This window comes from Mus caroli, chromosome 7 (assembly GCF_900094665.2).
Source record: "Mus caroli chromosome 7, CAROLI_EIJ_v1.1, whole genome shotgun sequence".
Lineage (NCBI taxonomy): Eukaryota > Metazoa > Chordata > Mammalia > Rodentia > Muridae > Mus > Mus caroli.
In genome coordinates this window covers 53,442,511-53,454,974 of record NC_034576.1, presented here as the reverse complement: position 1 = coordinate 53,454,974, position 12,464 = coordinate 53,442,511, and the positions used below count along the sequence as shown (strand labels likewise).

Here is a 12,464-nt window from a genome sequence, read left to right as displayed (position 1 = left end):
TGGCGAGAGATAACGGGAGACAACCAAAGGTCACTGAAAAAAATCTTTGGAGAACAGAATGAAAAGTATAGGTAAGGGCTTGCCTCTAATGATCCAGAAGTCAGTTGCTACAACAGGAAAGGGGAGCTGATGGGAACTTGAAGGGATTTGGGGGGGTAGGTAAGGTGAGGAGAGTTGTCTTCTGACGACCCATTTTTCTCTGAGACAAAGCAAGATCTTAAGTCTGGAGGTGAGAATAAGATCAGGAGGAGACTAAGAGTCTGATGTGGGTGAGGAGGAACCAAGGTTACCAGGGAATGCTCACATGACTGGAGTTTCCGTGAGGGTTTTTATGTGATCACTGATATAACTGCCCTTCAGTCTACCTAACAGCCTGGCTCTCTCTGGTAGGGTCATTTACTCAGGGACAAATGTATACAGAATAGATAATTGAGTTTATCAAAGATTGGGAGGTTCAAACATGGAGGAAAAGAGCCAGGATAATAGTAATGTTTTCCCAAAAGTTATAATGATGGGCTATGTGGGATGGCTCTGGGCAATGGGTGATCAGCTGACCAGATTGAAATATTGGCATTCTGAATGGTTTCAACCCAGCAGGTGTAGAAATGGGGAAGATAACAGCAACTTGCTTGAAGAGAGGAAGCTCAATGGCTGGGTGAAAACAAAAGAAGGCAGGAAGGAGGCTGCAAACTAGAATGGGTCTCAATAGTGACAGATTTTCAATGAAGAATAACAGTGCTTCTAAGTGATTTTCAATGAAGAGTAACAATGCTCCCAAGTTGAAAAGGAAATCAAGGAGACGTCTAATCCTCTGGGATTTGAAACCCACCGTAGAGTTGAGTGGAGCCCACAGCTTTCACCTGGACAAGGCTGAAGACAAAGCTGGTTCTGCACAGAACATCCAGCTCTCTTGAGCCAAGGGTATGTTAAGGGTCCATACCATAAAAGGCAGCTTTATATACTGATTAAGAACATACACTCTGGTCTTCTGCTAAATTGGCTGTGATTTAGTTACTAAGTGTGTGGAAGCTCGGTCTTCATTACTGCAGTAATAACAATAACAGAACCACCAAACTCTCCAGGGAAAGTCAACAGAGCAAAAAAGATACATAGAAAAATGGCTAGGTGATTCAAATGGCATAAAAAGGATTAATGTTCTTCGTACATAAAATGTTTAATAAATTCTTGGACTTTCGGGTAACATTAAGTGGAAAGGGTTCATGCAAATCAACAGGGGAATAGTGACAAACCTAAATAGAAATGATGATAATAAATGAAAAATACATTTCATGGAAAATGAAACTGAATTGGTTTTTAGAAATATGAAAACATACTCAAATAAGAACATGTGAAAACACTATTTTATCTCCACATGTGCTTGTACATTGTGCTTGTACACATATGTGTATAGTATCACCAGACTGGCACAGACTGATTATCATATAAGCACTTTGCTGTTAATGACACAAGAAAGGGTGTATACAGTATTAGCATACAGTGATAATACATTCTTGTATAGTTATACCATTGTTATAGAATTATTTCTTTGTAAGGATTTTTCCCATAGAAAACCATGTGTGTGAGCCATGTTCACAAATACATAAGTACAAGAACATTCAATGGAACATTCTTACAGAATCAAATTCAGAAAAACACCCTGAGATTCACATAGCAAAGTTAGTCTGTATTAAAGAATAGCCAAGTTACGGAGAGGAAGGCAAGCTTAGATCTATAACAGGACAAGACCGCTTCATGCAGGCTCCCACAGATGCACATCCACAGACAAAGAACATAAGAACCTAGCAGCATCCTCTACTTCTAGCCACGTGTATATATAAATAATTGAATAACTAATCGCACCAGTCAGCCTCAAGACCCAGGAGAAGGGCTAAGAAGAACCACTAGGGTTGAGGATAGAGAAGGGCAGGTGCCATTCCAGCCAGGAATTCCACAGAAAAGCTGAGTCTGTAGAGTATGTTATATGTTTGTACAATGTGCTGACATTTCTTTTTCTTAATATAAAGCCATTGGCATTGTATCCTCTTTTGTTTAAATTTCATATAGGAACTTGCTATGTTGTTCTGAATGGCTTCTGACTCACAACCGTCTCTCTCAGTTTTCTAAGTAACTGGGGTAAAAGGATGCTCTGCCATTCCCAGGTGTTAACCATTTTCTTAGACAACACTTCCTATTTGCTGCTGTAATTATAATAAAAGTTTTCTACTACTGCTTTCATGATAACTGTGACCTTGTTAGATTATAGTGACAACTTAAAGGAACAATGTCTAAAGATCAGTCATTGTTTCCTCTCTACTCCCCTTCAAAGTGCCACCCACCACATCATTATCAAACTCTATTGTCTTACATTCTACTTGGCACTTACCCATAGCAACTGTTAACTGCCCCCTCCAAATTCCCTTATCTGTTTTCAGTACCCTGACACTCTAACTGCCTTCCAGAATAACCAAATATATGAAGGCGCGAATTCCTTCTACTACTGTTGAGGTCACGCCCCGTTCTCTTGTCACAGAGTGCCATGTTTATTCTGGAATATTCTAAATTATTCATTAGCTATGTTTTATTTCTTTTTAAACTAATAATTTATGGGGCTGGGGAGATGGCTCAATAGTGAGAGTGCTTGATCAGCAAGCATGAGGATCTGAGTTTAGATCTCAAGAAAAAAAAACCCAGGCATGGCTGGATATTCTTGAACCCCAGCACTAGAGGATCAAGGTAGGTGAATCGTGAGAGAGAGAGCTAGCCAGGCAGTGGAGATGAAAAGGCAAACCTAAGATTCAGTGAAAGACCCTGTATCAAGACAATAAGGTATATAGTTACAGAAGACAACAAATATCTGGTGGCCTGGCCTGGCCTCTGTAAGAGTAAGCAGAGGTGTGTGTGTGTGTGTGTGTGTGTGTGTGTGTCCTACATATGAGTGAGCAGAGGTGTGTGTGTGTGTGTGTGTGTATGTATGTGTGTGTTTGTGTGTATGTATGTGTGTGTTTGTGTGTGTGTGCATGTGTGTATCCCCTACATATGAGTGAGCAGAGGTGTGTGTGTGTATGTGGGTGTTTGTGTCCTACATATGAGTGAGCAGAGATGTGTGTGTATGTGTATGTGTGTGTGTGTATGTGTGTCCTACATACGAGTAAGCAGAGGTGTGTGTGTATTCTATGCATGAATAAGCAGAGGTGTGTGTGTGCTAGTAGCTATTTTTAAAGTCAATTATAATACACAGTTCTAAGATTTCTCAATCCCCTGAAATCTCTGTCATTCTTCCAGGCTCTATTGTGCCAGATGTCAAAAAGCAGAGTCTGAATAATTTCAGGTTTAGGGGTTTTATTGATATTTTCTGCTATTGTTTTCAGTAACATTCTATGCACAGTTGAAAGACAAAAATATTTTCTGCAATGTAGACAATTAAGACAGTTATAAACTTGTCTTTCTGAATTGCTTAATGCCTAAGTGATTTATCTCTTGTTTTATTTGTTATGATCTGAAAATGTTATGTTAAAGTTTGCAGCTGCAATCATGTTTCCGATGATCTTCTTGCTTGTGGAAAGCATTACCTTGGCTTTGTACTTCAGTGGTAAACCTAGATTTGTATCTTTGATGCCTTCATTATAGATTTTACATTTCACCGACCTCAAGTGACTCTTCTCCTTTCTTTTGATGTGTTTTGCCTATGATTTTGTTTTTGATAGACAGTAGTATATTCTCAGCAGTGCCTCTGTTCAGATTTGCTTGCTATAGCCTTAATTATTGCTTCCATGGTTTGTTTATTTGTTTGTTTTGCACCTTGATATGCCTAAAGATTTTATTAGAAATGCAGAGCTGGATCTTACAAAAGGAAGCTAAATGATTGAAGTTTAATTTATAACAGATAATCAATCACTATTATCTCATATCTGCCTTCCCATATTTTAAAATACCTTGCTAATTTTTTAAGAATATTTATTAAATATTTTCTTCATTTACATTTCAAATGCTATCCCCAAAGTCCCCTATTCCCTCCCCCTGCCCTGCTCCCCAACCCACCCACTCCCACTTCCTGGCCCTGGCATTCCCCTGTACTGGGGCATATGATCTTTGCAATACCAAGGGCCTCTCCTTTTTATCAGCTAATTTTTAAGAAGAATGTGGGTCAAGCATGGTACTATAGGCCTGTGATCTGAGCACTCAGAAAGAAAAAGAAAAAGAATAAGAAGTTCAAGAACAACCTGAGCTATATAAGTAGTCTGATGCTAGGCTAGACTACATTAGAACCTGTACAAAAACACATTTAAAAAGTTCAGTACTGATTTGTTTTCTCTGCTACGATGAGTTGAAAGGCTAAGCTTCAATTCTATTGGTACTTGCCTATATAGTATTCAAAACCAGAATCCACCTATCTACCTTCCCTACATGCACACACCATATAATGTAAGTGTGTGTGTGTGTCTGTGTGTGTGTGTGTGTGTACCAATAGATAGATACACAATGAATATACAATAGATGGATGAGGGATAGATAGAGATAGATAGATAGATGATAGATAGATAGATAGATAGATAGATAGATAGATAGATAGATAGATAGATAAATGAGAGATGGGGGGAGGATTAAAGCCATATGGAAACCTACTACTACAGAAGATTCCTAAAATATATAAATATATGGAAAGTGTTTAAATGGAGTCAACATATAATGGAAGATAGAATGCTTCAACTAGATGTTTCATCTCATGCTACAAAATAAAGCTTCCACTGCCAGGACTAGATTAAACTTTGTTGAATCATTGGACAACGGGGTCACCACAGATGCCCCCACATATCATGAACTATTGTCGAGGTTGCTTGTTGTTCCCAGAACCGGATGGTAAGACCCTATTGCTAAAGATAATATTTATGTCATGAACATGAAGAAATTGAGCTAATACCCAATAAAAAGCTTCACCCCTACTGACTAGTGTCCATGGTCATGGAAGATAGTTGTATACTACCAGAGGAGGATGTGACCATCATTATCACTCAGCTATAGGTACAGATACATAGGTGATAGAGAAGTAGATAGATGATACTTAGATTAATAGATGATAGATAGATTGATAGATAGATAGATAGATAGATAGATGACAGAAAAGAGAGTTCTGTACATAGATATAACAAAGAGATATAAAATAGAAATGATTGATGATGATGGATTTATTGGATAGATGATGATAACAGACAGACAGATGACAGCTAGACATAGAGTCCTACATTGTCAATGTGAAATCTGAAACACAGTGTGTTTCATGCTTTGCTATGTGAGATTCAGTGTGACTTCACTGCACCATCCTACCTCCATTTGCTATGGAACATTTTCTTCTTCATATATTCTGCTTTTACCTCTTATTTACATAAAATGGTGGTTTCAGTTTCATTCTGAGAGTGTCAGCTTAATTATTAATTCTCTCTCTCTCTCTCTCTCTGTGTGTGTGTGTGTGTTTTAAATCATGATCTTACTCCTGGGCTATTTAAGTAAATTCAAAGAGCCTCTTTCCTGTCTGTGTTTCAAATTTCAGATTTAGAAGATCATCAGACATAAGGGACAATTTTAATATGCCTTCTTTTAAATCCACGTAATCTTCTCCATCCGACAACAATGTGACTTTTCTTTTGGCAGTAAATAACCTTTTTTAGAGAAAAATTCTGATATGTGCCTGGTATTTGTTTCTACACAGGTATAATTTATTTTCATTTATATTTTCTCCTCTATGGAATTTTGTTGAATTTTAAAATGTGTGCCTTTGGGGAAAAGACCTACAGGATTTATTTTGTTGTAAGACTACTAAGATTATCTGGAGTCTTTGATCTAAAGATGAGTATAGGTTTCCATTTTATAAATCTTTATCATAATATTTCCTATCTTGTATCATTTTAAACATTCACTGGAGACGTAAGCAGGGAATGATTACTGATCATGGGGCACAGACGACCTCTTCCACTACTTTATTCTCATGGATGTTTTTCTTTCCTTTTTCTCAGTTTAAAATGGGAAGGCAGATTCACATGAAGGAAACTTAACCCAGCTTCTATGAAAAGTCATCACACTAGATTTGCCAGGGTGTTCTCTTACTTTTACTTCCTGGTCTTAGAGCATATAAATTATTTTTGTGCTAGGAAACTGAGAAAAAAAAACTAGAGTCCTTGTGTGACATCCATCTTGCAAAATAAAAGTCCTAGTTCCTCACACACATCCTGCCTCCAACCCATCATCACAACAAACCCTTGACTAAATTCACCTTAGGGGAAATCAATACAAGTCATGTGTTCAGGAACTCTTGGATATAGTGTGGGTCCCAGTTTTAATTGTCAGCTTACCATAGCCTAGAGTAAACACAGAGGAAAATCACCATTAAGAAATTGCCTATAACATATCATCTTTTGAGCATGTGAGTGGAGAGACTGTTAACTGATTTAAGAGGGTCCAGCCCATTGTGGGCAGACTATTCCCTAGGCAGGTGGTCCTTGACTGTTTAAGCACCTGTGAGTGAGCCAGCAAGCATTGTTTCTCCATGATTTCTGTTTCATGCTCTTATTTGAATGCCTGCCCAGACGTCTTCCAATGCTGGGCTATGACCTACAAGTTTAAACCAAATGAACCCTTTCCTCTCCGAAGTTGCTTTTGGTCAGAATGTATTATCACAGCAACAGAGAAGAAATTAGATCACTATGTCTGCTCTTGCACCTGTGGAGTTTGGTTGTGTTGGATTTGGCACAAATTCTAAACATTTTATATACCATAGAATCCTTCACATTTCTGGATGGAAAGAAACCCCACGTGAGGGAGAATTAAGAAAGGTCTCAGGTGTAACTCTCCTGATAGAGCCTATCAAATCATACAGACATAGTACAAGACCTAAATGATTTTGCTATCCCTTGTAAATAATCATTAAATCTCCATTGTCTAGTCTCGGGATATATTTCCATTAGGAAAATAGGATAGTCAACTATCACTCTTCTATGACATATTCTCATCTCAACTGTACATCAGAATAATAGAGAAAGAATAAAAAAACATTCCTTACAGGTGAACTTTGTTATATGTAAATCACATTCCCCAGGCTTCTGTTTCCTACAGCACAGCTTCTGCATCAGCACCCAATACCACCTAAGAGTCTTGTTAACAGAAACAATATGATTCCATAATCCTGAGAAGGTGTGTGAATTCTGCATTTCTAAACAGGGTCACTGTTGGTGCCATCTTTACCATCTCAGGACTACATGTCAGGAAGCAAAGTCCTTCCCGTCTTAGAAATTTAACAATGATTCATCTTTGACTAAAAAACTTAAGGCCTCTTCTTTCTCTATCCTGTTCTATTTTTTTCTGTGAACTTCCAAATATTTTTTTATTAAAAAGAACAAACATAAAAAACCCTTCATACTACTTCATATGCAAAAGGGATTTAAGTACATTTCTTATTCTCAAAAACATTTTTTGTTTGTATCGATTCAGAGAAACTTCTTTAAAGTCACTTCCACTGTCTTTGTCCACTTGTCAAGTAAACATGAGAAATATTTATTTATAGTACTAGAATTAATTGGTTGAACCTAGAGCTACAAAAATAATTTTCAGAAATACTTCCCTAAAGAGAAAGAAATAAAAATAACTGTAATTTGGTTTTCCTTCTTTTTGAGTTTCATGTGTTTTGTGAATTGTATCTTGGGTATTCTGAGCTTCTGGGCTAATATCCACTTATCAGTGAGTGCATACCATGTGTGTTATTTTGTGATTGGGTTACCTCACTCAGGATGATATCCTCCAGATCCATCCATTTGTCTAAGAATTTCACAAATTCATTGTCTTTAATAGCTGCAAATCCTTCTTAGAAAGGGGAACAAAATACCCATGGAAAGAGTTACAGAGACAAAGTGTGAAGCAGAGAGTGAAGGAATGACCATCCAGAGACTGCCCCACCTGGGAATCCATCCCATAAAAACCACCAAACCCAGACATTATTGTGGATCCCAACAAGAGCTTGCTGACAGGAGCCTGATATAGCTGTCTACTGAGAGACTCTACCAGTGCCTGGCAAATACAGAAGTGGATGCTCACAGCCATCCATTAGACAGAGCTCAGGTTCCCCAATGTAGGAGCTAGAGAAAGTACCCAAGGAGCTGAAGGGGTTTGCAGCCCCCTAAGAGGAACAACAATATGAACTAACCAGTACCCCCAGAGCTCCCAGGGACTAAATCACTAACCAATGAAAACACATGGTAGTACTCATGGCTCTAGCTGCATATGTAGCAGAGGATGGCCTACTTGGTCATCAATGGGAGGAGAGGCCCTTGGTCCTGGGAAGGTGCTATGCCCTATTATAGGGGAATGCCAGGTCCAAGAAGCAGGAGTGGGTGGGTTGGTGAGCAGGGGAAGGAGGAAGCGGGTGGGGGGGGGGGTTTGGAAGGGAAACTAGGAAGGGGGAAAACATTTGAAATGTAGATAAAGAAAATACCTAATAAAATAATAACTGTAATTTACTATTTTCACTGCATCCCCCCACATTTCTCCATATTTTTGGAAAAGCAAAACAAACAAACAAGCAAACCCACTGATTCCCTATGAAACCTTCACTCTGTGTGGATATGAGATCATCTTTGCTCCTGTGATTCTGCCTTGCCTTCATTTATTCACTTCTCAGCAAGTACCCTGTGACCACTTTGCTGTGATGCCACATAGGGCTTTAGGCATCAGGAGCTTGCCCTATGCATTAACTACCTTTTCTCACTGTTCTGACTAACTACCTTCTAAAAGTGTGTGTGCTAGTTAAGGAAGAAAGGTATATTCTGGATAATAGTTTGAAATACCATCCATCGTGGTGACAAGAGCTCAAGGTAGCTGGTCACACAATGTCCATGGTTAAGAAGAGAGATGAAGGATAGAGTTCATCGTTCTGTCTCCCCTTGATTCTGCCCAGGACCCCAGCCTATGACATGATACTGCCTACATTCTTCTGAACATACCTTTAAGAACACACACACCCAGAGGCACACTCCTATACACGTACAAAGGCAAACACACTCGTGTGTGTGTGTGTGTGTGTGTGTGTGTGCACATGCATATACACACTCATAATACATATTACCACAAGAACAGCTACTAAAATAAAATTGCTTTTAAATGCTATAAAAATGAAAGAATTAAGAGCCATTTATATTAAAAGCCAGGCACACACTCCCAACTCTGTTTACTTAAATAAAAGGCACACCACATGCTAATGAACACAGGCTACAGTCACAGTGCTGGCATGTACACATGTGGCTAATAGCACATATTCGGGAAAGCCATCAGAAGAGGGAAGCCTTTGCTGATACAACAAAATTAAGGTACACAATTCCTTGCCAGGGCTGCCTGAGGCAGCTGCATCTCAGTAAGGCTTTGAAGCTTATGCTATTTGCTCTTTGGAGGGGGAGGGATTTCCTCTTTCTCCATGTCTTTGGCTGAACAATACTTCTTTTCCCGCATAAATCTTTGCCAAGCTTTATCTGCTAGGTTTCTTACAGCTTAACCGCACATCTTTAGTCTGTCATTTTTTATTTCTCCCATCCCTGTAAAGAATTGTTACTCAGCTATATTCCTTGTAGGAAATGCCAGGAACTTTCAGGCCAAAGAATGCTCTTATACAAAGAACTATCGATGTTGAAAATGAAAATACAATTCAAGTCAGGGTTCTGCAGCTGGGGAGAAAAAAAATAACAACTTACTCGGGAATTATAAATAAAATCCCGATATCATCCTGGACAGGATAAGACTAGGGAGAAAACTGTACTCTGTGTAGCTGCGATGTCAGCTGTAGATTGCTGCTTCTCGTGCATGCCAACCGTGTGATTTCAAGCCACTCAGCTTTGCTATTCCAGTCCCCGTCCCCGTCCCCACACTCCTACCTAATAATCGCCCTATTTATTGACTTGATCGTTGTGTACCATTTGGCTATTAGCAGCACCAGGTCTTTAAGCACTTAAATGCCAAAGCAAGCGCTCCTAAAGGCTTCCACCACGAAGCTAAACAAACTAATGGACCAAGCTTTCATAAAAGTATCTTAGTTACTAATTTAAATTCATTATCCTTGTCATACATTGCCAATGGGACCATCAAGAGAAGATGGTGGCTTTCCAGTTTCCCACATTTCTCCTGGACCTCTGCCATCAACTTGGCAGAATGATAAAAAGCCTGGTCATTGTGAGACAAACCCAGCTATCAGAGATAAAAGCCACCTCCCAAAGGCATCAAAGACACCATGCCTGTGAGAAGGCTAAATAGATTCATTCAAAAGGAAATTTTCTCATTCTTCAAGAGAGAAATCAAAACGCTTTCTTGGGTAATCACTTCATTAAGTCACCTACTGCACAAAGGGTCTCAAGAGACTTCATCCCCTCATTAGAGTCAAGCTTTGATCTCAGCTGTCTGTGCCCAGGAGCCACCTGCTGCTTCCCCTAGTGACACCTGACAGTCTGCAAATGGAAACACCAGGCTAAGAGTTGGAAAGGCAGGAAGTGAGGTCATCCTCAGTGTTTGGCCTTAGGAAGAGAGTTGGCCAGAGACCTGACAAAAGCTATACAAGTTGTATGAAAAGGGCCTTGAAAGACAGAAGGCTGATTCAAAACAAAAACAAACAAACAAAAAAAACAACCAAACAAACAAACAAACAAAACCTAAAAACCAAAAAACAAAAATCACTTAAAAAGTACCCAGTCTTTTTCCTGGTTACTATTATTATTAACATCGTCTCTGCCATTCATGAAATGATCAGTACATGCCAAACCTGCTGCCGGATGTGTAATGTACGTTACGTACTCATTATATTAAGTAACTCCTATCAACTACTGTGGGAATTGGGTGAACAGCCATGTTCATACCAGACATTGTCCTTTCTCAAAAGACAGCCCACAATAAGATTAATTGGTTTATTTCCTTACTGTTCATAATGTATCATTTATATTTTTAAAATGATATAACTGATGCTCAAAATTTGTCCAAGATTACACAGTAGATAGGGAAGAGATCAAAAATGTAATCCTGACCCTACAGATATGAACCTAATCTTCCGCTGCCCTGCCGTTCTGGGGTTCTGAAGTGGCCTGGACAGTCGTTTGGGAGGGATGAGAAGCAAAGTTTAGGTCTCTGAATATCTGCTGTCTTTAGTTGGTTTTTCAAGCAGTTGGGTTAAGGAGGCTCCCAGTTGTCAGAATAAAAGCAACAACCTAGCAAGATCCCTGATGTTTGATATTTGCTCAAAGGCACTGTTCATCTGTGTCCTCCCACTCAGACATACTTTTAAAGACATATTCATCTCAGTTCTTGAACAACGATTCCTCAGATTTACTTCAGATGCTAATTTTAGTGTCATGGGGATCTTTGTAACTCATCATGACAACTGCGATATATATACTCAAAAGGCACTGCACTGAGTTGGGTAGGCTCAGCCCACACCAGGCTTCATACAAGACAAGAAATAACAGGATAGGATATTACAAAAGAAACATGGAAGAAACATTTTCAAATAAGCACATCCTGTGCTTTTTTGCAAAGTATGAAAGGTTCATTATTATTTGTTTTCAGTATCAGAACCCTCATGGTCCCCTTGAAGCAGATGAAGCCACATCAGCCTCATTATCCGGCTTTCTAGTCCTTTTCAACTCTAACATCAACTCCTGAGAGACTGAACTTTCAAAATCATGGGGACAAAAGATGAAGAATTCTAGCTTAAATCTATCTAGTATCCTCAAACACCAAGTCTTCCACTTTTACAACCTCCTTTTGATTATTATTTTGCTGTTTGGTGGCAGATGTCATATATCCAAGGGTGATCTTGAACTCCTGATTCACCTGCCTCTACTTCCTGAATATGTGTCACCAGCCCTGGCACTTTCCTTTCTCTTATCTGGGTATCTTATCTCCTGAAAACTATACCTGTCTATTAAATGGACAAGTTTCAAAAGAGAAAGGATACTGGATGGATATTAGTGTACCCAGCTTCCTTGTACCTTCATCTCACTTAATTCAGTATGATGGTCTCTATCAGAATCCTCAACAGCATATATCAGGCTACTTTAATAAAAAAAAAGCATAAGCGTCCCAGGAAGTAGCTTGTGTGAGGTGTGGATGAACTTGGTGTGGATGCTTGTCATTTAAGACTGGGAAACTATTTGTCCATTTGGTTTAACTGAATACAAGTCCTTCACAACACCATCACTCTCCAAGAGTGACTATGTACCTAAAAGATGAAAAAAAAAATGGAAAAGTGAAAACACCAAGACCTACAGAACACCTACTGTGTGACAGACATTATACCTAGTTATGCCACCTTTGTAAAAATGTCACAGCAACTTGAGTGAAGCTCAGTGCACTAATATGACTTACCAGAGTCACCCAGACTGGATATAGAGAAACTGAGTGGACATCTAGACCTGTTGCCATCATCCATATGCCTTCTTAATATTCTT

The 12,464-nt window shown here is 39.0% G+C and overlaps 1 protein-coding gene across 1 annotated transcript in view; it reads right to left on the bottom strand.

The window, feature by feature from the left end:
• Nell1 (neural EGFL like 1) overlaps positions 1-12,464 on the bottom strand; it is an 807,173-nt gene that overhangs the window by 419,714 nt on the left and 374,995 nt on the right. The gene's annotated exons all lie outside the window — the stretch shown is intronic.